This window comes from Mycteria americana, chromosome 2 (genome assembly GCF_035582795.1).
Source record: "Mycteria americana isolate JAX WOST 10 ecotype Jacksonville Zoo and Gardens chromosome 2, USCA_MyAme_1.0, whole genome shotgun sequence".
NCBI classification, from domain to species: domain Eukaryota; kingdom Metazoa; phylum Chordata; class Aves; order Ciconiiformes; family Ciconiidae; genus Mycteria; species Mycteria americana.
Genome location: NC_134366.1, coordinates 84,945,191 through 84,967,891, shown reverse-complemented (window position 1 = coordinate 84,967,891; position 22,701 = coordinate 84,945,191). Strand labels below are relative to the sequence as shown.

The 22,701-nt window shown below is 38.7% G+C and overlaps 1 long non-coding RNA gene across 1 annotated transcript in view; it reads right to left on the bottom strand.

The window, feature by feature from the left end:
• LOC142406701 (uncharacterized) overlaps nt 1-12,253 on the bottom strand; it is a 126,785-nt gene extending 114,532 nt beyond the window's left edge. The window contains exon 1 of the long non-coding RNA XR_012774671.1: nt 12,038-12,253. This is a non-coding gene — a long non-coding RNA (uncharacterized LOC142406701). The remainder of the gene's footprint in view (nt 1-12,037) is intronic.
• Nucleotides 12,254-22,701: the final 10,448 nt, after the last annotated feature.

The window sequence follows — 22,701 nt, the reverse complement described above, 5'->3', positions numbered from 1 at the left end:
GCTCAGTTCCACCATATCCAAAAAAAGAAAATAAAATGTATCTTCAAAAACCATGAGACTGTCTTTAAATCATGTACTATCTTTAACATAAAAGAAAAAGTTTATGGGTGTTTTTCCTCTTACTTTATGTTACCTTGGTATTTATTATATGTTTTTATGACTAGAAACTCACTAATTATTTTTCATTTAAAGGCAAGGGTCTTGTGTAAATACAAGAGTTGGGGATTTAAGAAAAACCTGAATATCACAGGACTGTATAAGTATAATGCCATGTTTTTATACATTTTATGAAGAAGCAAAAGCAAATTCCTTTTTTCTTCCATAAAAGAGCTACTATCATTTGCTGAATTAGACTATTTGATATGATAGTAGTTTCAATTTAATTTGAAGAAGAAAGGCAATCCAGAAGAAGAAAAGCTTTACTCACACACAGAAAATTAACACACGCCTTTTTTATGGGTTGATTGCATTTCAGTGTTTTTCAAGTGATGACTCAGGTTTTCCTTTTGTTTATCCATCCACAATTTCCCTTCTAGCTAGCTTATTTTATTTTTTTAATGGAACATGTTAATGAAGTAGAATATTTTATTAGACAAACCTTGATTTCTCCCCTCTCTCTTCCTCTCCCTCCCACAATTAAAAAGCAACCACATCCCCAGAGCATCGCTATCTATTGAAATTGAAACTCTTTAGGGTATTTTGGAAGCAGGAGACTGCAAAGTTTGAATGAGGTACTCCGCTGGCAAGCTTTCAAACTTATTTGCAGATCAGGACCTCTTTTGTAAAAGTCTCCCCAGGAGGAAGGCAGTTAGACACCTGCCAGTAGCCTGCAGTGGCACCATCCCACTGTGATGTTAATGAGATGAATGAGAGCACTACGGAGAGCTGCAATAATTACAGGGTGAAGAGCTTGTCTTTTCCTGGCCCTCCTCTCTGGGCTGCCTGTTCTATAAAGCAGGGTCTTTTGTAATACTAATTACAAATGTTAATTAAACATTTCTTTGGAATTTTGCCCTCCATTAATAGGTCAGATAAACAGGGAATAGCAACGACAAGCACAAGTCATCACCAGCCACATGAGAAAAATACCACTTATTTGTTCCCTTCCTTTGGTCCCTCCAAAGACATAACTTCTGGTTTTGTTTTGATTTATTAAACAGACACTAAAGCCACTGAAGTATAGCTTTTCTGCACAGAAATAAAATAAAAATAATTCCTACAATAATGGTGTTAAACCTAGTTCTAGGGCCCCTTTCACAACAACTCATTCTGGTCCATGTTGGCTTGACCCCAAATTTTAAGCATAATGATAAATCTATCTCTAAGGCTACATGAAACCCCTTCCAAACACAGATTTAAGGAAACATTCATGACAGCTGTTGATGACAGCACAAAATCTAGCTTGACAGCTTGGTCTGGCATGAGCAGCACATGGCATTTCAAATCATTGCACTAATCCCATTTCTAACGCAGTCCCTAGAATTACAGGAGTGACCCTTGCTCAGATCAGAACTGAGCACAAGTGCTTGGCAGACATTGCCACAAAAAGCTCTACCCCTTGCCCAACAGCCTGCCACAGCCAGATGCTCCCATCCAGGCTCACGTGGAGCAGTAATTTAATACATCAGCAATACTATCTATGTCAGTGAAACAACTTCTGCTGGGCCAGCTCATCTTACCTTTCCTTATAGTCCACATTTGCTAGGGCACAGGAGGGAACCAGACTAATTCTAAATTCCACCTTTTGATATTTTTCTCAAATATGTAGATGTGGTTTTAAAAAGCATTTGATGACACCAAAGAGAAACAATTCCTTTTGCATGAAATTAAGCCAGAAGATGCACTTCTAGAGCACAACTAATGCACTCCAACAAAGATTTGAAGGAACCTCCCTGCAAATGCTAGCAGGGTGGACACAGGGTTTTACTCTGCGGATTCATTTCTACTGGACCATGTCACTTGTGAATGCAGACATAGCCTTTCTATAATTTAATCCTTTTTTTATTACCCTAAGATAAGAATTTGCCATTTTTTCACTTTGTCAGATAACCTGAAGTCAGTTTCTTTTTCTGTTTTGACAGGGAACAAGGATTGGCACAAAACTGAAGAATCCATTATTTTCCCGTACAGCTCCATTGCTTTGACAGCAGCACACCATGTGAGAAATATTGGCAGGACAAAGCCTATAATATGGTATGAGTCAATATCAGAAACTTCTGAAGACTTATGACTTAAAGATATCTTTATTTCTAGAACTAGTAACCATGGCATGGTTGGCTGTGGCCACCAGACTGCATTCTTACTCACACCTTCCTCCATGCAGTGGACTTGGAAAACAGTCTGGTTTATGAATCACCTAAACACCTCAAGACTTGCACCATTACAGTGCAGGATGGACGTATACACAAAAACTGACCCAGGTTGATTTACAGATTCACGGAATTGACCAGAATTTTGATTCTTTCCTCAGACAGAGAGGTTTCAATAAGTTATTACCATCCCAGCTCTGACTGCTTTCATTTCATGAAGCAGAAAATGTGACTGGGCACACAGTACGCCTGAGTACTCCAACCACTTCTAAAGTGCCCCGCGATGCACCACGAGCCTAACTCTCTCCTCAGCAGCTTTCTACCATGCTCTTCTAATGCAAAAAGCCAAAATGAAGAATGCCCTTGTCTCACTAAGCCCGCACTACTTAAAACAGCTGTTCTGCACTGCCACAGCCTCTGTGAAAATGCAGTCTTGTGCTTTATTGAGTCAAATAGCTGTTTTCTCCTACAGTTGCTAATCCAGGTCTACATTGTCAGCTCTAGTGGTAGAAATGTGAGGAAACTACCCAGTCTAACACTGAAAACATGGCCATGATCATCAAGACTCTGGTCAGAGCTCTTCTCCTCTGCTGAAGTTCACAAAAACTAGCAAAGTATCTTTTACATCTCCAGTAGTTCACTTATCCTTTCTTATCATACCCACCGTTTCAGCTATGTTTGCAATTATTCTGCAGTGATTGTCAGGATACTAAAACGAGCTTGCAGTCAGGGAACAATATAGAATTTAAAGAGAAAACTCACAGATAAGAGTATATGCAACGCTGATCCACATAAGAGAAAATTTTGATTATCCAGTCTGATTTCTTAACGCAGGCCACAGATTTTTAGTGCAGAAATCTCTACATCAGTCTATAACTTCTGAAGTAGAGTACATAGTTTTCAAAATATATTCGTTCTTGATTTACAAACTTCAATTGATATATAATTTGAAGTATCCTTCAATAAATTACTATAATGATTAAATATCTCAATGATTAAAATTTGCCTTTTTAAAATCTGAATTTATCTGGTTTCAGCTCCTGGACACTTGATCTTGTTATACCTTTTTCTGCTAAGATTAAAAAACCATGGTTTTCTCCACATACGTATTTTCAGATCATGATCCAGTCACCTCTTAACCTCACCTTTGATAAGCTAAGCAGATTGATTTTCTTAAAATCCCTCACTGGAAAAGCATGGTTTTCTTTGAAAGAGAGAAGATATTACTTCATAGAACTTCTCTTAAACATTGTGATACAGCTAGGCAGAGTTTCACAGAAAAAGCATCACACTTCCACCTTTGTTTTTAAACTACACTATGAAAATTACCACTAACATAGCAGGAGGTTGGACCTCCAGAGCACTCTCCCAATCTGAATTATCCTATGATCCTGTAATTTCTCAATTCTTCAAGACAGCAAACAAAGCAGAAAGTGAGTTTAAAAGCAAGATAATCAGTATGTTTAAGTAGAAGGCGCTCCAATGACTTCAATAGAACCGTATCACGTTACACCAGCTGAGGCTCTAGTTCCAAAAGCAATAGAAAGGATATAAATCATCATGGTCCAAGCATAAATCTGACTTAATAGGGAGGTACAACAGTTACAAGGAAAAAAAAAAAAGAAAAAGAAAAAATATTTGTTACTATTATAGTAACTAGTCTTCTGAAGTACATGTTATAAAGACTATAGGAGACATACTAATTGCCCTATACAATATGGCAGTTCCCATCTTTCTGTAGAAAATATTTTAGTCTCTGTAAAAAGCTGAATGTTTCAGAAGTAGTTTTACAGACCAGTTATTTAGCTTCATTTCCATTACATTTTGCAAGACACCATAATAACCGTGTGCTGAATGTATGGCAATTTCTTCCATTTCATTTTGCAAGACACTGTAATAACTATGTGCTAAATGTATGGCAATTTCCTGGGAAAACACTTTTCACTGGACAAGACTTTAACCATGCCAGGGAATGTATCAGTACATTGCAGAAAAGCAATGTCCATACCGCTATAGCCTCTGCATTTACCAGACACATCATCAGCTGCTTTAACCTAACTCATCTGTCTTGCAAATCTGTCCCAGAAGGCTGCATTGTATTCATACTAACCTTAACTTCTGCCAATGTCATTCTAAGGAGTCATAATTTTTAAAATTAATAAGTTATTACATTGGATTACTGTTTTCAGTGCAAGTCTTTGGATCAGGTGCAGTTTGAGTAAGTCTACATCAGTGATTCTGTGTGGATCAGGGTGTACTTTTGAAGTGAACCTCTCAGTCCTTCCCTATTTACCTCACTTTGGTTTGCTTTCCAGGACAGTCTCAGAGCAGATCATCGTATCCCGTTTGGATGAAATAAAGCCAGAAAACACACTTCAGAACTGGTATGAAGCAACCTCCCCGCAGGGTGGCCACAGGGTTTTGCTCTGCAGATTCTCTTGCTAACATAGACATAGCCTTTCTATAATTTAATCCTATTTTGATCACTCTCATCTGTCAAAACAAGCTGAGAGAGAAACACCTCGGAGCCAGTTGTTTGTAACTGCTTTCTATGGTTCTCTTTTCCCAGCATGGCTATAAGGTAATTCAAATGTATTCAACCTAGTGTGTACATATATGTGTGCCTTTGGGTGTAGAAGCCCAAGGAAGCAGGAACTGCTGTTTAAAGAAGCAAGCACTTCACACATGCACTCAGTTTTTCATAGACTTTTTTAGTGTGCATATTTACTGTGAACGCATGGTTTATTCTGTCAATGGTCTGTGGTTAACACTCCCTATATACCTATTGGCATGATAAACTGTAATGACTTCATAATAAAGTTAAAAGTCCAACATAAATGCAGAAAAGCAAGGAATTTTGGAGGCAAGACTTGAATTTCATCCCTCACCGTTCCTTGTATTGGAACTTTACGAAACAGCTACATACTAGTTTCTTTAGGCACAAATATAGAAAACTGCATGACAGGAATATAAATAGTGAAAATTGTGTGTGTTCTGACAGGTCCATATTTCCTCAGAATTGACATATTTTCTGTCATTTTGTAATTTCCCAAATGTTTTTGTTGGAGTTTTGTCCTTTATCTCAGTGATAACTGTACCATTTCATACTGAGCCAGGGTTGAAATAATTTGATACATTTTGGGGAAAAAAAAATTCTAGTTGACAGTTTACGCTATTGAAGAACACGTTAATAAAAGAAGGATGTCAGACTACGTACCACCACTTAATACTGAGTTGTGATGCCTGTGACATAAATGCCATGAAAGAGCTCTGGGGTTTTGTTTGTTATTTTGGGGGTTTGGTTGTGTTTTGGTTTGGTTTTTTTTTTATTTGTTTGGTTTTGGTTTTTTTAGCTGGAGAAACAGTAGCATACTTTAAGGCAAGTCTCACTTAAGGTTTGTTCATTTTGCATTCCCCTATCACCTATAGAGCTAGTACTCTGACATTGTGTTACATTATGCAAAACATAGGCTTACTTATTGATTATTGGCATAAAAAGAGGATTTGGATAGCAGGATCTACCCATGAGTACTCCTGAAATCATGACCTTACAAATTGATCTTAGGTAGCTTGCTTTCTATTTGTGTGACCTAGCAGGCTTTCTGCAGTTTTCAAAAGTAACAAGCAAAATGCCAGCTGAAATCCAACAGCTCTACAGATGCTCAGCATTTTCCAAAATCAGCCCCAAATCACATTACTTATATTGAGTTAGGATCTTGGTGTCTGATCTTCTTTTACGTAACTTCCCAGCTCACCTCCGTAACCCGATTCCCCACCATATAACTTTCTTGCTGAAAGCAAAAGACAATGTTCTTTCCACCTTTTTTACTAGATCTGATGCTGTTGAACAAGATTCTTCTGACCTATTATGAAAGGCTTCCAAATTGCTGGAAGGGAATTTGGCTGAAAAATTCCCACTAAGTGCTTACACAATGCTTTGAAATTTTGCCTGTGAATGATTAGACAGCGGTTAGATGAATAAAAGAAAATCTAAATACCAGGATGTGGTGAGATTTCAATTCCCTATGAGATACTATTTATAAATTATTCTGTATTATATTCAAGTCATTCATAGACCTTTGGTGAAAAACTAATTTTTCTTCTGCTGAAATACAGAATATTTTACTTTTACTGCAATAACGGAATTCTAGAATCAGTTACTTGGAAACATCATTTCTAGAACAGTCTATACATTTTTCAACAGTGTTTTCACAGGAAGATGATTCATTGAAAATATAAGGTCACAGACTTTTGTTTGGGGTGGGGATTTTTAGACCTAAATTCTGTGAAAACTTTCAAAATATAAAAAAGTTTTAGTTCTACATTGAGATAGAAATTGGAATTTTTAGGACAAATGCATTTTCCATACTGCAACATAAATGAGGGGAGACTAATATTACTGTTACTTCTGTGTAGGAAATTAAAGTTTTGAAGACACACCAAGCTGAATGATCATGCTTTAGTACCTCATATAATCTCAGAACTGTTCAAAGTTTCCTATGCTTGACATTAATTCAGCCCACAAAATTCTGGTCTGAGTTGGAATAACAAAGAATTACTTCAGTTCACCCAGCAATTCAAAGCCATGCAGAATAAGGCTACAATAAGGAGACCCCCATATCTTCAGGAGCACTGTTCAAGGCACTTTCCACAGCTAAACAATTCTTTTAGTTGGTGCAGTGAGAAAATTTGCCCTAAATTTATCTTTTGACTGAATATTTGGGGAAGAAGCTAAAAGCCTTTGTTCTCAGGGAAAAGTAAGAGCTGCAATTACACCAAGCTCCTTATGGAGTATCCTGGTGAGAAGAGGGCCCTCGTACAATGTCCTCTTTCACAAATCCAAACAAAAGTTGGGCATAATACATTTCAGAATGAGGATGCTGAATTCCCCTGCTACTTCAGCAGAACAAATCAGGATGCATAGTTCCATCCTGTGTATCAGGATAAGAGAGATCAGTGCTGGAGACAAAGGAGGAATAAAACAAACTCTCTGCAGTGAGAAAAACGAGATGGGGAAACTCCACAGTCTGCTGAAGAAAATTCAGTGTTCTTTTTGTCAGAAAATAAATTTTCTTAGTGTCAGATATACATGATTATTTTTATTTTTTTTAAGAGAAAAATCGTCTTTCAGCAGAGAAAATACAGGTTTGCATTTGCAGGGTCAACATAGTAGCATATGTTAACACTAACAAACACCCTCAAGTCACTGCAGGGCAAGTGAAATACAGTAATGATAAATATTTGATATTAGAGATACTAGGTTCAACACAAAAGAAAAAGTATCCTATAAAAGCATGTTATCTAGGATGGAGTAGCAGATAGACCTGATTATTCACAAGTGATAAAAGTTCCTCCTACCACAACATGTATACCACTAACAGATGCTTAAAAGCGTCTGTCTAGCAGTAGCAGGGTAGACTTCCAAATACTCTAGGACATTCGTGGTCTCCACTGGAGTTACTTTATGTCAGCAAGTAGAATTATGCTAATTTTTAAACAAATGCTAAGCTGTTGAAAGCTTCAAACCTGCATCCATTTTCTAGTGTTCCCCTATATCATTATTTTCCACTTCTTTGTGATATTGTTGTAGCTGTTGAAATATTAACACATTTACATTGAGTCAATTTACAAATAAAAGTCTGATTGCAAATGACAGCAAGAGATTTTATTTCAACAGGCATGTCAGCAAGGAGAAAAATAAGACAAAAAAGATATTACAGGTTGCACGTAATGCTAGTTGTAACAGCAGACAACAGATAAGCAGAAATCATCCAGCCAAACAGGAAACAGTAGCAACCGAAAAGAAATGGGTAATAGAGAGAAAGCAGTTGGAGAAATTCATGGCATAGAAGTGAGGGTGTTTAAAAGGCCTGAGAGATATATATAGTATTATTTCAGTCCTCAGCCATATTTACTGGAGCTTTAAGGATGCTGGGACGTTACTCATGTTTATTTCATATTTGAACATCCATAACTTAAATCCCTGAACTCCCCCAACTGACTTCTGATTTTCTACAGAGACCTAACCTATCGAACAGCAAAGGGTTTCTGTCTCTCTGCCACCAGCCTTAAGTGACTCCTGAAGGATAGTCAGTAGACAAAATACACGTTTATAATGCAGCCTTCAAGGGACTCATAACTTGAGCCTCCATGTAGCCGGGGAGGGGAGTGATCTGGCAGCACTTGATTTCACAGCACTTGAAGGACATACATCTCCATCCGGCACTGCTGGTGCCAAGTCACACAGTTCCTCTCCTCAGCATCAGCTGTGTGCAGCTCTCAAGACAGAGCTTGCGGGCAGCATCATTTCAGTGAGTACAGAGATCTCTGCTAATCTTTTCTAAGCCAGAAAAGGCGCCATCATTTTGAAGAACCATCTCGACACTTTTCATTTGAGGACTCCAGGGGTGAGGTTGTGGGTGGGAAACCAAACCGACAAACTGGTTTGTAGGCCCATGCTAAGAGGCCAATACAGGATAAGTGAGAATGAGATTTATGACTAGGCCATGTCGCTCTTCAGATTTTGAAGATCTGAGTAGAAATTAATAAACTATTTCCAGGGTGAAAATGCATTTGACATTGCTGCAAGGCAGGAAAGGCAGCCTCTGTAGAGGCTGGGATGGTGTGATCTCAGTGGCGTAATGGTGGTGGCCTTTGGGTAGAGCCCTGCCATTAACTCTCCGTGAAGGTCTTTCCACAAGAGGGAACCAGGTGCAACCACTAACAGGGAAACAGAGGCCAAGCCACAGCCTTTCCCCTCCCTGCTGACTACGCAGCAAGTTGAATCATGGTACAACAGGTAACCGGTATGTCCCCAAAAGTTCATCTCTCATCCTAACTCAGAGCAGAGCTAAGCCTTAAATTACTATTACCAGCATAAAAGCCATTGCCTCAATTGGCTCTAATTCTCACTCACTACAGGTCCTGGTCCACACAGACCAAAATTAAAAATGACTAAGCTCTACCTTCACCCTTCAGGAAGCAAATCTCAGGATGACCACCAAGCCAAACTGAGACAGCAGCCCTGCCAGGGCCAGCACTAAGTACATTCCGGGGATAAACAGAGGTCCTTCTCTGCTTTCCAGAGCTACTGATCCACTGCTTCACAACAGCACTGAATTGTCCCTTACTGGAACAGCCTAGATACTCACAAGCAGAGTTCGAAAAGCCCTTTCACACAAGCCGGCATCCTCCCCAGGAAGCAGGATCAGGGTAAGGGACTCCAGTGCTAGGTTCCTTTAGAAGTTGCCTTCAAATATAATACTGCAGTTACATCCTTATGAGTATTCTGATTCTCCCTAAAGGGGAAAAAAATTATCCAGAATGTTTTTGCTGCTTTCTAGTATGTCAGTTGGCTGCTCTGCAATATATGTCAGAAGTAGCTGTAGTTCTTAATGGTGTGGGAAGTTTGGGTCATTGTCCTGCTGGTCCCATGGCAGCAAGACAAATTCAGAATCTGTTCTCTCCCCTTTCCTTCACTTTTTTTTTTGCGCTTTCTCTGAACAGCTTGACTGGCAGACTAAAGAATAATCCTTTTCACAGTTAATGTGCAGTAACAGGATTGAGGAAAAAAACTGACTTAAGAAGCTTTCATCTGGGTCAGGACATATCGATACCATACTTAAAGATATATGCTCTGCACCCTTGTGCAGAGATAAACGTTTCAATTGTAGGCTTTAAAAAAAAAAACCAAAAAACCACTCCCATGACACATCTACTGAACTATTAGACTATGTGAAACAATTTCCATCCACAATGTTTGCTTTCTTTGCAGGTTATGAAGTGCTGCAAATGAGTCAAAGAAAATGTTTCCTTCCTATTCAAAGCCACCTATGCAATAAGAGTTTATTTTCACTGGTTCTGAGTGCACAAACAACAAGGTAAAGCCACTGCAACAAACTGTGCCTGTCACAATGTCAGAAAAAGGGGACCACCCTTTTACGTCATAGCCTAATGTCATTGATCCACTCCCCTCTTTGGAACAAGACAACTTTTGTGTTCCTCAAAGTCTTTTCTATACTGGATCTCTAAACCTGTTTCATTAGTGGGCATCAACATGATGGATTTTATCTCTCACCAGTGTCTTCTCTTCCAATAGTGACAAGGTGGGTCTTTCTGACAATGACGTCAAGGAAATCCAACAAGTTCAAATCCCACAGTCTTCAATTTCCTGTAGAATGCTGGATATGAGGGATTTTTTCATTACCTTTTATTACAGTTCCAAATACCACTAATGATAAAAAATAGTACAAAAACAGTGGCTGTTGTGCTGGCTGTTATAAAGCAGATAAATTTACCAGCCCAGCTTATAAATGGCCTGAGCCAGCTTTTCAGAAGTCTTAATATCAGTCTTGCATAGCTTGCACTATAATACATCCGTATTATACATTTACTTTGACTGTAATCCCAAAGTCTTAAGAGTAAATTCAGCTCTTGCTTGTGTATGTGTGTGTATGCACAACTCATCTTGCTGGAGTGATGCTGAGCCTGCTTATATTAGGCTTAAATTCAGTCCATAGACATTTTTCCAGGAAGTTACTTTTTTTTTGTAGTCACAGAAAAGTCTAGGGGGGAGAGGCATCTGGAGTTCATTTGATCCAACCTTCTGTTGAAATCAGGGCCTTATATCAGGTTATGCAGGTACCTGTCAATCAGTCTCTAATATTTCCAGTAAACAGGATCCTACCACTTCTCTGTGCAACAGTTTCCAATTGGTTTTCATGGTTCAGATTTCCCCCCCCTCATATTCAGATGGAGGTTCCCTGACACTGTTTATACCCGTTTCCTTTGTCCTGTTGCCACATAGTTATGAAGAGAGCACTTCCATCTTACCTATAACTACCTTTTAGAGACTGGAAAACTGATTAGCACCCCACAAAGCCTTTGCTTCTCTAGATTGAACAAACCAAATTTCTTCATCCTTCCTTCATATATCAAGTTCTCTAGTGATATAATAATCTTGGTGACGCCTCCAGTGAACCCTCTTTATTTTTTCAATCTCTCCTGAACTGGAGGGTCAAAACTGGACACAGTATTCCAGCTGTGGCCTATCAAGTGCCAAGTAGCATGAAATAACCACACCCCTTGATCTTCTGGCTGTACTGCAGCCCAACAGACAGTTTGCTTTCATTGCCGCAAAGCTGCACTGTTGGGTCATGTCCAGCTTGCTGTCTACTGAGGCTCCCAGGTCTTTCTCAGCTGCAGTACACTCCAACCAGTCAGAGCCCAGTGTCTATTGCTGCTTGGGATTATTCCATATCAAGTGTAGAACTTCACATTTATCTTTTTTAAAACCTTGTTGGCCCAGCCTTTTAGCCTGTCAAGGTCTCTGTACAGTGGCTTTTCCTTCTCACATTCCACCTCTGCTCCTAGCCTTGTATCATCTGCAAGCTTGGCACAGATGCATTTGAGCCTTTCATCTAGATTGCTTCTAAAGATATTGAATAGTATCAAACCCAGTGTCAACCCCTGAGGAACTCTACACATGAGCAGCTGCAAATTTGACTTTGAGCCATTAGCCACCAACAACTTTGAGCTCAGCAGTCTAGTCAGTTCTCCATGCAACTTGTGGCCCTTATCTAATCCGTATCTTACCAGGCTATCAACAAGGATGTTGTGGAAGCCCATGCCAAATGCCTTGCTAAATTTAAGATAGATGATGTCCAAAATACTACCATTCTTCATCAACCAAGTTGTTTCATAATACAAGACAATGGGGCACAGTTTACCCTTAGTAAATCTGTGTTAGTTTTTCCCAGTCACCTTCTTGTCCTTCACGTGCTCAGAAAGAGCTTCTATGAGGACCCATGCTACATTTTTTTTCTCCAGGAACTGAACTGAAGCTGACTTGTCTGTCTTTTCCCAAATCATCTTTTTGCCTGTTTTGTAGATGGGTGTAATATTGGCTCTTTTCCTGTCATCTGGAACTTCCACATTCTCCAGGACCTTTCTGAAAAGATAGAAAAGAGCTTTGCAGAGATGTCAGCAAGCTTGACACCATTGGGTGCATTCTGTCACATCTTATACACTTGTATGTCCAGTTTTTACAGAAGGTGCCTAATTTGACCCTGCTGTATTATTAGTGGTTTGCCATTTGCTTTGCCATTGCTTCCTGACATAGGAACTTGGGGCTAACTTTACCTGTTAAGACCAAGGTAAAGAAGGCATTGAGCATTTCAGCCTTTTCTGTGCCATGTGTGACCTAACTTGCCAACCTCATTCAGCAGCAGGCCTGCATCTTCCTCATATTTCTGCTTGCTACTAGCATACCTATAGGAGCCTTCCTTGTTTTCTTGACATATCTTGAAGGCAGTCTCTGAAAGTCTTCTAACACTCCCAAAATACTTCAGCCTCCAAAGCAGACTCTTCTGGGATCCTTCCTAACAGCTCCATGAGTCAAGCTGAAATCCGGTCCCATGAAGTTCTGGATCTTTATTCTGCTACTTACCTTCCTCTGCCTCTTAAGATGTTAAATTCTACAATTGCATGGTCACTGCAGCCCAGGCTGCTGTTGAAGGTCATAATAATAAGTGATAGATATTATACCTATCTACAGGCCATACAGGATAATAATAGGATACAGGCCTACAAGATAATACTTATCTACAGGCCATAAAACCAGATGTAAATTTCTTGTCTGGGTACATTTATAAGGCAAGTTTAATAGCATTATTAGGTATTGGACAATATGGGCCTTGTCCTTCTTTCTATGAGCTCTGTAGGAGTCTCTGGTTAAAGCTCAGTCTGAAGGAAAACTTGCAACTAGTTACATGATCCACGTGACTCTGCACAACCTGCCTTTCCCACACTCTGTATTTTGAGCTACAAATTACTTCTCTGCAAAAATCAGAAGCAAGAAAATGACACATTTTTAACAATTATGAACTACTTGGAGGGGCAAGTGGAGAAGGGATATCAAGATTTTTCATAAATTCTTGAGAAAAATCTTGATTTCACTACAGCCAAAAATAAAACCCTTATGAACCTTTCTGGAGCCAGGATTTTATCCTTTCCTCCCCACCCCAACAATATTACAATATTCAAAAAGTTGTGTAAGTTCTAAAGGCTACATCCTGTCCCATATTTAAATTTTAGTATAGCTGAAGAGTACCTTTGAATTCATTTAGATTATTTATAATCACAGACAATGTTTATCATAAACATAGGTGACACAAGTTCCCCATTGAAAGTTTATCTTCCACCTAGGAATGTCTGAATACCAATCTTTGTATTGCAAAGGTTTTCTTCTAGGAAATGCTTTGCTTGCCACTGTATCTCATTTAGCCAACTGGGATTATTTCTAAGAACAATTATTTACTACAAGGGAACTATGATGACACCAAATTAGCTAAAACAAAGAGAGGCCCCCATATAACAAAACATCTTTAGCCAATTTCCTTCCAAACAATCTGCCTTGGCTTTAACAAAAAAATCCTGTGAATATGAAAATTTAAAAGTAGGCAGCAGGATACATTCATATACTAAGAACTTGCCTTTTTTTTTGTCATTCTGTCACAGTCATTTCCAAAGACTGCAGTTTAAAGCAAATCTCAACATTGTTCAATAAGACATAGAAATTAAACAGTTACTGTGCTTTGCAGAGTCCTTTGATGGATTTCTGCAGGTGGAAATTGAGGACTGGTGCCAAGTAGAGATTGTGATTTCTAAAAGGCAAAAAATCAGAACTGTGTTATCTCAGAATTTCTTTCCAGACCAAATGTACTTTTCTCTTCCAGAGGCTGGCAACAACAGGATTTCTAGACCTAATCCTTTCTGTTTCTACATTTTACCTTGTAATACTACACAGTTTTGAGATTTTTCAGGAACTTTTCAGAATCAAAAGCCTTTTGCAATAGTACCTTCCCTTATGCTAGCTTCTGACCTAATATAATAGTTAAAATCAAAATAAAGGAAAAATAACCTGATTTATTTAGCTACAGTACTGTTGTTTTATTACAGATAACTCTACCAGTTTCCACAAGAATATTTGTAATCTTTCTTGGTATCTTTCCTAAAGTCTCAGATCTCAGAGTCAAGTGAAAACTTTCAGTAGAAAGTAAGTGTTAAGAACAGAACATGTGTGAATTTTTTAAAAAGCTGAGAATATTTGAAGCACTGTCAGGATTTTATGATGCTTGGCTCACGGTTTTTGAAGCTTAAGGTTGGCAATACACGCATTCACATTGCCATAACTTGTAGCAATATTGCTGTCCTGATCCTGTTCTCAACACAACACTCAGTCAAAAAAATACCTTTCCTGATGCCAATTTTATTATGGAAATGGTTTTCTAGAAACAACCACATGAAATACAAACCTAATGCCTTATCTTCAGGCTTGATGATTCTTAGGGTGTCTTCTTTCAGTGCTCACCTTTCTCAGACTTTAGTTGCACTTACCTAAGGTCAGCTCCAACTTTCCATTTATTGGTAATGACAGAGCTACACCTTTAGACAACAGCATGATCCTTTTAATGTGGCAGAGTACTAGAGACAAACACTGTCTAGCTGTTAAAACTGCCTTTCCACAGTGCACACATTTTTCACTGCACTTGTTTTCAAGACCAAAATAAAATAAATTTTCCTATCTACAATTTCTTCAATTTTCATGCAGTTTGTTGGAATAGAATATGGGTACGGCATCCTGTGCAAATTAGTCCAAAACTTGATAAATTGTGAGGTGAAAAAGACATTATTCTCTAGAATCTGAGAAGGTCAGCCCTGAAAAAAAAGACATCCTAGTAACTGCTTTGTTAAGATAACGTCATCAATATTTGCAAGTTTAATCTCTTCTGGATGTACGTAGACACGCAAGACGACAGTGTTCTGTGTTTAGACTGTTTGGGATTTGTAGTAAAGGTCTTTAGTATCATTGATGTAATTAAATTACACCACTAAAATGAAAAGCTTAACTTTGCAATGCTTTTTACTAAATTTACACAGTGAATCTGAAGTAATTGAGATCCGCCTCACCCCTTTGCTATACTGTTTGCCGTCAAGTAACAACATAGACAGCAAATCAGTATTATTTTATCCTTAATGTTCAGACAGCAGGTGAAACAATTCAGCTTTCTAAATGCTGTAAAGATTCAAATTCATCTTCATGAACTTCATATCTACACACTCCAAAAGAGGAAAAAAATGCTGTTAATTGAAACTCACAACAATTCAACTTCATACGACAAAAATATTTTGTCTCATTTTGTATTTCCACACACCATCATTCATCAGACAACCATGCCGCAGGACCCTGCCTCTTGAGATAGCAAGGGACTCAAAACTGAAACAAATTCTCACGCTGGTATGAAAGCATATTTCTGAACCATACATATTAGCAAGATAATGCTTTGCACTGAATCCTTATTGAGCAGACTGTAGCACTAAAGCATTATTCATGAAGCCATGCATAATGGTAAAAGCAATCTACCTGATGTGATAGGCAACTAAATGTGGAAATAGAGTGGGAGAAAGTATTTCTTTGCTTTATGATGCCAAAAAAAGCTTTCAGCTTATTGGCCCTTGAAAGACAGGTGATTGTAACTGTGCACATTCCTCTGTAGTGCACGTTCTACTAGAGAAGCACAGTTTGAACAGCCTAAGTTTTCAGGGCTACTCTAACTTTCATTTTGTCTGGATTACTGTGAATGCTCCCACGTGCTAGATAGGCACAACCAAAAAGAACAAGATGTCAGCAAGAGAAATGGGCAAAAGATGGTGCTTGCATTCCTAGGGTAAAATGTGCTTTTTTTTTTTTGCTTTCATCTTTCAATACTGCATTCACATACCGCAGTTTGCATTACTAAGGAGCTCTAAGGCAGAAAACCTGGGACAGCTCCGAGTTGAAGAGAGGCTGAGGGAATTTATTTTCCATGCCTAATTTCCATCAAGTCTAATGAACAGAAATTATCTACTAGCCTTTTAGAAATGAGAAAGAGGGAAATAACAAAACATTGCCAGTGTCTGCTGAGCAGGGTTCATTTTCAACTAGTATGAATATTTGTCATTTAAACATACAGTATCCCAGAAGCTGCCAAGCTGACAATGCTTTTCAATTATAAGAAAAGGCATGTCTGAAGTTTCTCTTTTCCTGAAAGGTGGCATCTGTCTGAGTGGCAGACTCTGCTCTAACTTAAAGCATCTTCACCATCTCTTTTGCAATGTAAGATATCAATTGTGTCAGTTAGAACAAGGTAGGTAGATGCTCCTTACACCTCCTGTTAACTTGGGCAACAGTCATGTTGCCAGAGATAATTAAGATTCACAGTTTACACACTGGACTTGTGTATAAACAGACACCATCTTCTCTTCTGTTTTAACTTTGTTTCTTGGTAGCTTCCCTCCAAGTATTATTGGTCATTATTGTTAAACACAGTTTATCACAGCTCTTGTTTGAAATGTGCAGTTCATAACAGACTTTATAACCACTGCAACAGATAAATCTTTCTTTCTTTCAGGATAGGTCATACCTTCTCTTGCAAAATGAGTGGATTGCTGCGATTGTCCCTCCATGGAGACGTGCACCCAGAAATCTAGTGGAGGACCATGTCTGAGCCCTGGGACAGAGCTGTTGAATGTAGATTCCACCATCACATTGCCCAAACTTCAAAAAATTCATGGACAAAAAGCTGCCCCTTCTGCCTAGTCTGGGTTCCAAAGAATGTCTGAAAACGCATTTCTATCACAGCTGGGCTCCACAGTCCCAGTCATATTCTGCCCCTTGTAGGCAGGGCTTCAATGAAAATATAACATGATCTTAGGATACATCATCTGTACACGATTCCTTCTCCCAGGAAGGGGGTATATCATTCACCCTTCTCCATCCACCTGGGTGCCTCCTCCTCCACATGCCCAGAGTCCTGTGATCAGCAGTAACCAAAGGACAGAGCTGCAGAAATAACTGAGCTGCTCTTCCACAAAATAGAGGGGCACATGTGGAAGGATTGTTTTTCTGCATAAGTTGTGAGAGAGTCCTCACATTTGCTCACTGCTTGCGTGCTGCCCTCATTAGCACATGACTGACATGAAATTTCAGTACTTTCAAGACTGGTCCATGAGAAGTGGAAAAAAGGCTAGTGGGGGTTTTAGCCTTATTTTACTGATTTGGCAACAGAAATCCTAAGGGAGTAGGCTCATATGGAAACCAAATTGCAGCCAGTTTACCTGCTTATTTTGTAATTTTAGTTCATTTCTCATCAGTAATTGTATGGAACCCTAATGACCATGAAAATACAGAATGAGCTATTTTTCACTCCTCTTCCAGGTGGGCAGGTCTCTGAATTATTTCTCCTCATTAAGTAAAAAACCCTTCCATTTGCTTTGCATGACAGTGACACAGGATCTCTCAACAGCTGTTTCAAAGGCTGCTGGAAACTAAAGAGCTTTCTGTACAGGGAAAAAAAAAAAAAGAGTCTATACCTCCACATTATTAGGAGTTATGTGGGTAAATCCCCACTCATTGAGATAAGAGTATGCCTCATTCAGCATCAAATTAATAGCCAGCATTTTCCTAATTCACCATAGCAACAACAATATAATGGCAAAGGAGTGAGAATAGCCTGGTAAAGCAAACTGTGTGTTGAGGACAGTAGATGGAGCAGACAACAGCTTACATTTTACATTTATTGCATACAGAGCTTTGCTAGTGGTCAGTGCAAGATTAGCAAAAGATAGAAGGCAAGATGTGGTGTGCGATAGTATCCTCTAACTACCTATGGGAAGTATACAGCATGTTCTTGCAGCTCTCATGAGCACTACAGTCACCCTCCAGGTGAAACATTTAGCATTTCAACACCCCAACTGGAAATAGTACTGCAGCGTGTTATGAGATCAATGAATTGTGGAGTCCTGTATTTTCTTAATATGTAAAACAGGGAATCAAGAAAAATAAATTAATACATTTTATTACCTCCAAAACCAGCCAGAGACCTATGTAACAGAGCTCATAGTAAGCTGTTGCTACAGGGTAGAATCTATGAAGATAATAAATAAAAAAAAGTATTGCCTTACAAATGAAAACAAAGCTATGGAAAAGTTGATTTCATACTAACACACAGGATCGCAATACACAATAGAAGCTGGCCAACATCTAGTCTGCTATGAAATATCTCAGAAGATGGTATGCTTCATTACATTCAGCTGCATGCTCCATTTTGCACAGTGTACATCTGTCTCTGAGGTTTTGTGCTCTCACATGGACATAATTATGGAACCCTGTTTACATCACTTGAACAAAGTGAATATAAAATTTGGAAGAAATTCCAGGTTGCAAGCCCATACACTTGAATGGTACCAGGCTGTCACCTTAAATATTTAGTACTCAGAATAGTCTACACTCTGTCTCACCCAAAAAAACATGTTTTTTTCCCCTCTGTAACCAAGTGCTATTTTTTATAAAATTGTATGCCTCAAAATATCCTTTCAGAACCACTAAAACCATTGAAAGATGATAACATTAAGCACAAAGAGCGATAAGATTGTACCATAAACTAATACAAAATGTCAAGTCACTGAACAGATCAAATCAGTTCCATCACAATGGTATGAGATCCCACATCACGTTCAGCTAACTGGGAAGACAGGCAGCAATATGATGACCAAAACAAGTGTCTAACAAATTAAAGAGTGAAAAAAAAATATGAAAATAAATGCAGTGTTGTAGAGCAAAGTAAGTACAACTCTAAGCAGGTAGGTGAAATACATTAGTAACATGTGAGACACTTGGAAGTGGAAAAACTTGAGATTTTTGCTAACGGCTATTGTTTTATACCTAGTACTTACATCATTCCACATTCAATTTATTCTGAATTCCACTGACTTCACATACAAAGACAGCACCAGTGAAAGCCATTTTATCTTAATAAAATAACTCCTTTATGGTCTGTGATAGCACAGTCAACATTAGGTGCTCACACCTGTTTACCTGTAACTATTCTATAACAATAGAACATCATGTCGTTAATGGTATGTGGCTTTAAATACTTTTTAAATTTTGTATGAATATACACACTAAGCTAGTACCCAACATGCACTTATTCTATTGTTACACAGAAATAAAAGATGTCCTTGGGTATTCTTAACGCATGAAGTATAAAAGATTCATAAAAAAATCCTAGTTACCCTTTCAGTCACAGAAACTAGATGAAGGACTCAGAACTTGAACTGAAGAAGTCTTTTTTTTTTTTAAAGGTATCTATACCTCTTACACCTTACATATAATTGCAGAGGCAATTACAATTTTCTTCCTTTGTGTTTTCAACTCAAGCATGAGCAATATGTGATGATGGGTTAAATTCAGGGCTTGGGATTTTTTTTTTTTACTTCATCTCTAATTTCTTATGGCTTCTCTTCGTATTACTCAGACAGCACAACAGTGGATAGAAGATTAGAAATTATGCAATTCATAAATACCTATGACACATTCTGTGTGGTTTTGTTTAAACTATCTTAATCTCATAGAAGCAGGTGGTACATTCGTCCTATTGTTAATCTGACCATACTAACGGAAGGTAAATTTGGCTTTTTAGAGAGGACTAAAAATTTCTATAACAATAATACATAAAAATCTTATCCTTCTTGCAACACATGTGAAATTTCATCACCCTCCTCTTTTCAAGAAGTATCCTAAGACTTTCAGGAAAAGAAAAAAACCACACACATTCAGAGGAGCACAGTTGATTTAATAGCTTCCTCTTCCCAGCCCGAGCCTTTCTAAGCAGTCCTTTGAACCAGTGCCCTTTTGGATTCAAATAGTATGACTAATAATTGCCATATATGTCTCAGAATCTGCTATGCCTATTAAGCTATAGTTAGTTTTCCCTCCACCTCTTACTACATCAAGCACAACAGTCACCTTTTCTTAATGATCTCATTCTACAGGCAAACCTATTTGCCTTATCTCTCTTTCCTTCTGTAGCCTTTAACTGAGTTACAGTAAGCAACCCAGTAGCGTTGTGGTTAGCATGCAGCATGGACATGTTTGTTCCTCTGTTCATTTAAGCCTATTGAGGCTTGTATTAAAGAGCTTTTAAAGATAATTGAGCATCTCAACCTTTTTGTTTACCCAAGCCCTTGAAAATCTCATCTTCCTTTGACTTTAATCTGGTAAACCTTTGATGTTAGTTGTTAACCTGCTTGTATTTATCAACAACTCAAAATCCACATTACTACAGAGAAGCAGCAAGCCTCTGCTTAGTCTGTGCACATGCTGGGGGGGTGGGGGGGGGGGGGGCAGGGTGGAAAGGGAAGCTTTATTGAACTAATTTCTATGAACAAATCCTTTACACTCGAAGGGTTTTCTCTTACCACAGGATATTTGGACAAGTTACTGCCTAAAAAGTGTGTTGTAAACGCGGAGGTGTTTATAGACCCGGAAACAGTTAATTGCTGGGAGAAACACAGACAAAAAGATACAGTTTCAAGGAAAATTAAGGTGCTGTTTATTTTACAATTGTCTATTAAGTTTTTTGCATTTATAGATGTTCCCTTGGTGGGGTCATTTTAAGTACCTTTCTTTCCCACAGATGTTTTTACAAGTCACAGGGGCACTGGAATAACGGCACATCCTCATCCCATTCAGGCTGGCTGATTTGAGGCATCTGCACTTAAACCAAAAGCAGCACCCCATGCCTTCTGCTGTCCCAGTGGTTCAGGGTCTAAGGCTCCTACAGGACACACATGCAGCCTCAGCAGTAGCGTGTGACCCCTCCGCCCCCCAAAGCCCCGCTGCAGCACCCAGGGCTCTCCTCCCAGTGAGGCAGCGCAGGGGCTTCTCTGTGGGCTGAGACCCCAACAACCAAGTACTTCAGATAACTGGAACTAATACAGTGACATTGAAGTTACCTGCAATGTGTCCCACGTTTCACATGGAGCTAGCCTGGGCAAATTTCTAGCACAAAAAAAGAAAAAAGTGCTCTCAGGAACTTTCAGTGGTGTTCCACAAATCAGTTAGAAATGCTGATGCCAGACAGCCACAACGTTTGTACTGATGACCTGGCCATTTATAGTCACAGGAAAAGCAGCAGCACACTTCCTCTGCTTTCCACTCCAACACATACATCCTTTAAAGCCTCATTTAAGAACATATCCAGATTACAGCCATTGATCCCTCGCCATCAAATCACCCAGGGCAAAGTGCAAGTATAGAGCAGGAAGCAACTGCGGAGCTCAACTTTGCGTGAATTCGCATGGTGCCTTCTTGGCATTCAGAGTTCACATTGCCGCAGCCAAGGTGGGCCACCAAGAATAAAAGCCACTGAGGGGATGGTTGTCTAGCAAGCAAGATCAATGACTTGTGGCTCCTTCCTTTGACATTCACCGAATCTTTTCGCTCTGTGCAGAATAAAGTTACCCCGAGAGGAAACCAAAATCAATTCATGCTTGCCCCACACAAAGTCAGCAACCTGTGCAAAGTTTCATAGATATCACAATGTCTAAGGGTCCAAATAATAGGATCCAAAAAATCCTGGAAAGTATGAGTGAAGGGTATCTCTGTCAAACCCTAGGGAACCATACATGTGTAAATATATGTTTATTATTATTTGTTTTTCTTTTACAAAAGTCAAGAAAGGTGATATGGGTGACAGGGAAATGCTAATTGCAGCACTCTCAAAAAGTCCTTTTTGAGGTTCCAAAAAAAAAAAAAAAAGGAGCTAGATTCTCTTCTCAGGTTCAAAGCACCCTCGCTGTGCTGGACCAACAGAGCAGCACAGTTTGAAGTTGAAAAGAGGGATAACATGGCTGCTGCTCTTTGAAGAGTGAAATAAGAAAGAGTAGCATTTAAGAAGCTTGGAAAGGACTTTTAGAAATATACACCTTTTTCCGGGGGAAAAAATATGTATGTTTTAAAATGATAGATGTTTAATGAAAAGTGGGAAAAAAGTGTTTTATGAAACTTCATTTTGGTGATCCATTTTCTATGAATAGCACCTTTTTCTCCCTCATTATTCCTCCCACTCAGCAAAGAGGTTCTGTGGCAGGACTGATAAAATAACACAAATACCTGTATCAATGGATGTGTTTAAGCATTGCATATTCTCAGCAATGACAAATTATCATTTTACACATACATGCATATATAGGGTGTGTATGTGATTGTAGAAATGTATGCACACAACTATACATGCTTATACAGTATAGATGCATGCACTACATACCTATTTAAGAGACCATACATGTATATATGTATGCATATAGTATCCCTACATGCATATTAAGTGGAGCAAATTTAGACCTTGGCAGTAGTGTATGTATTTAACCTTACACACACAAATAGAACCATCAGTTTAAACCTGGACAGCAGTAAACATGCACAATTTCCTTCTAGTGGTCAAAGCTTTACCTAAGATTTATGTGCAAAATTTTCTTCCAAGCCCACATTGGCACAAAAGAAATCAAGAGC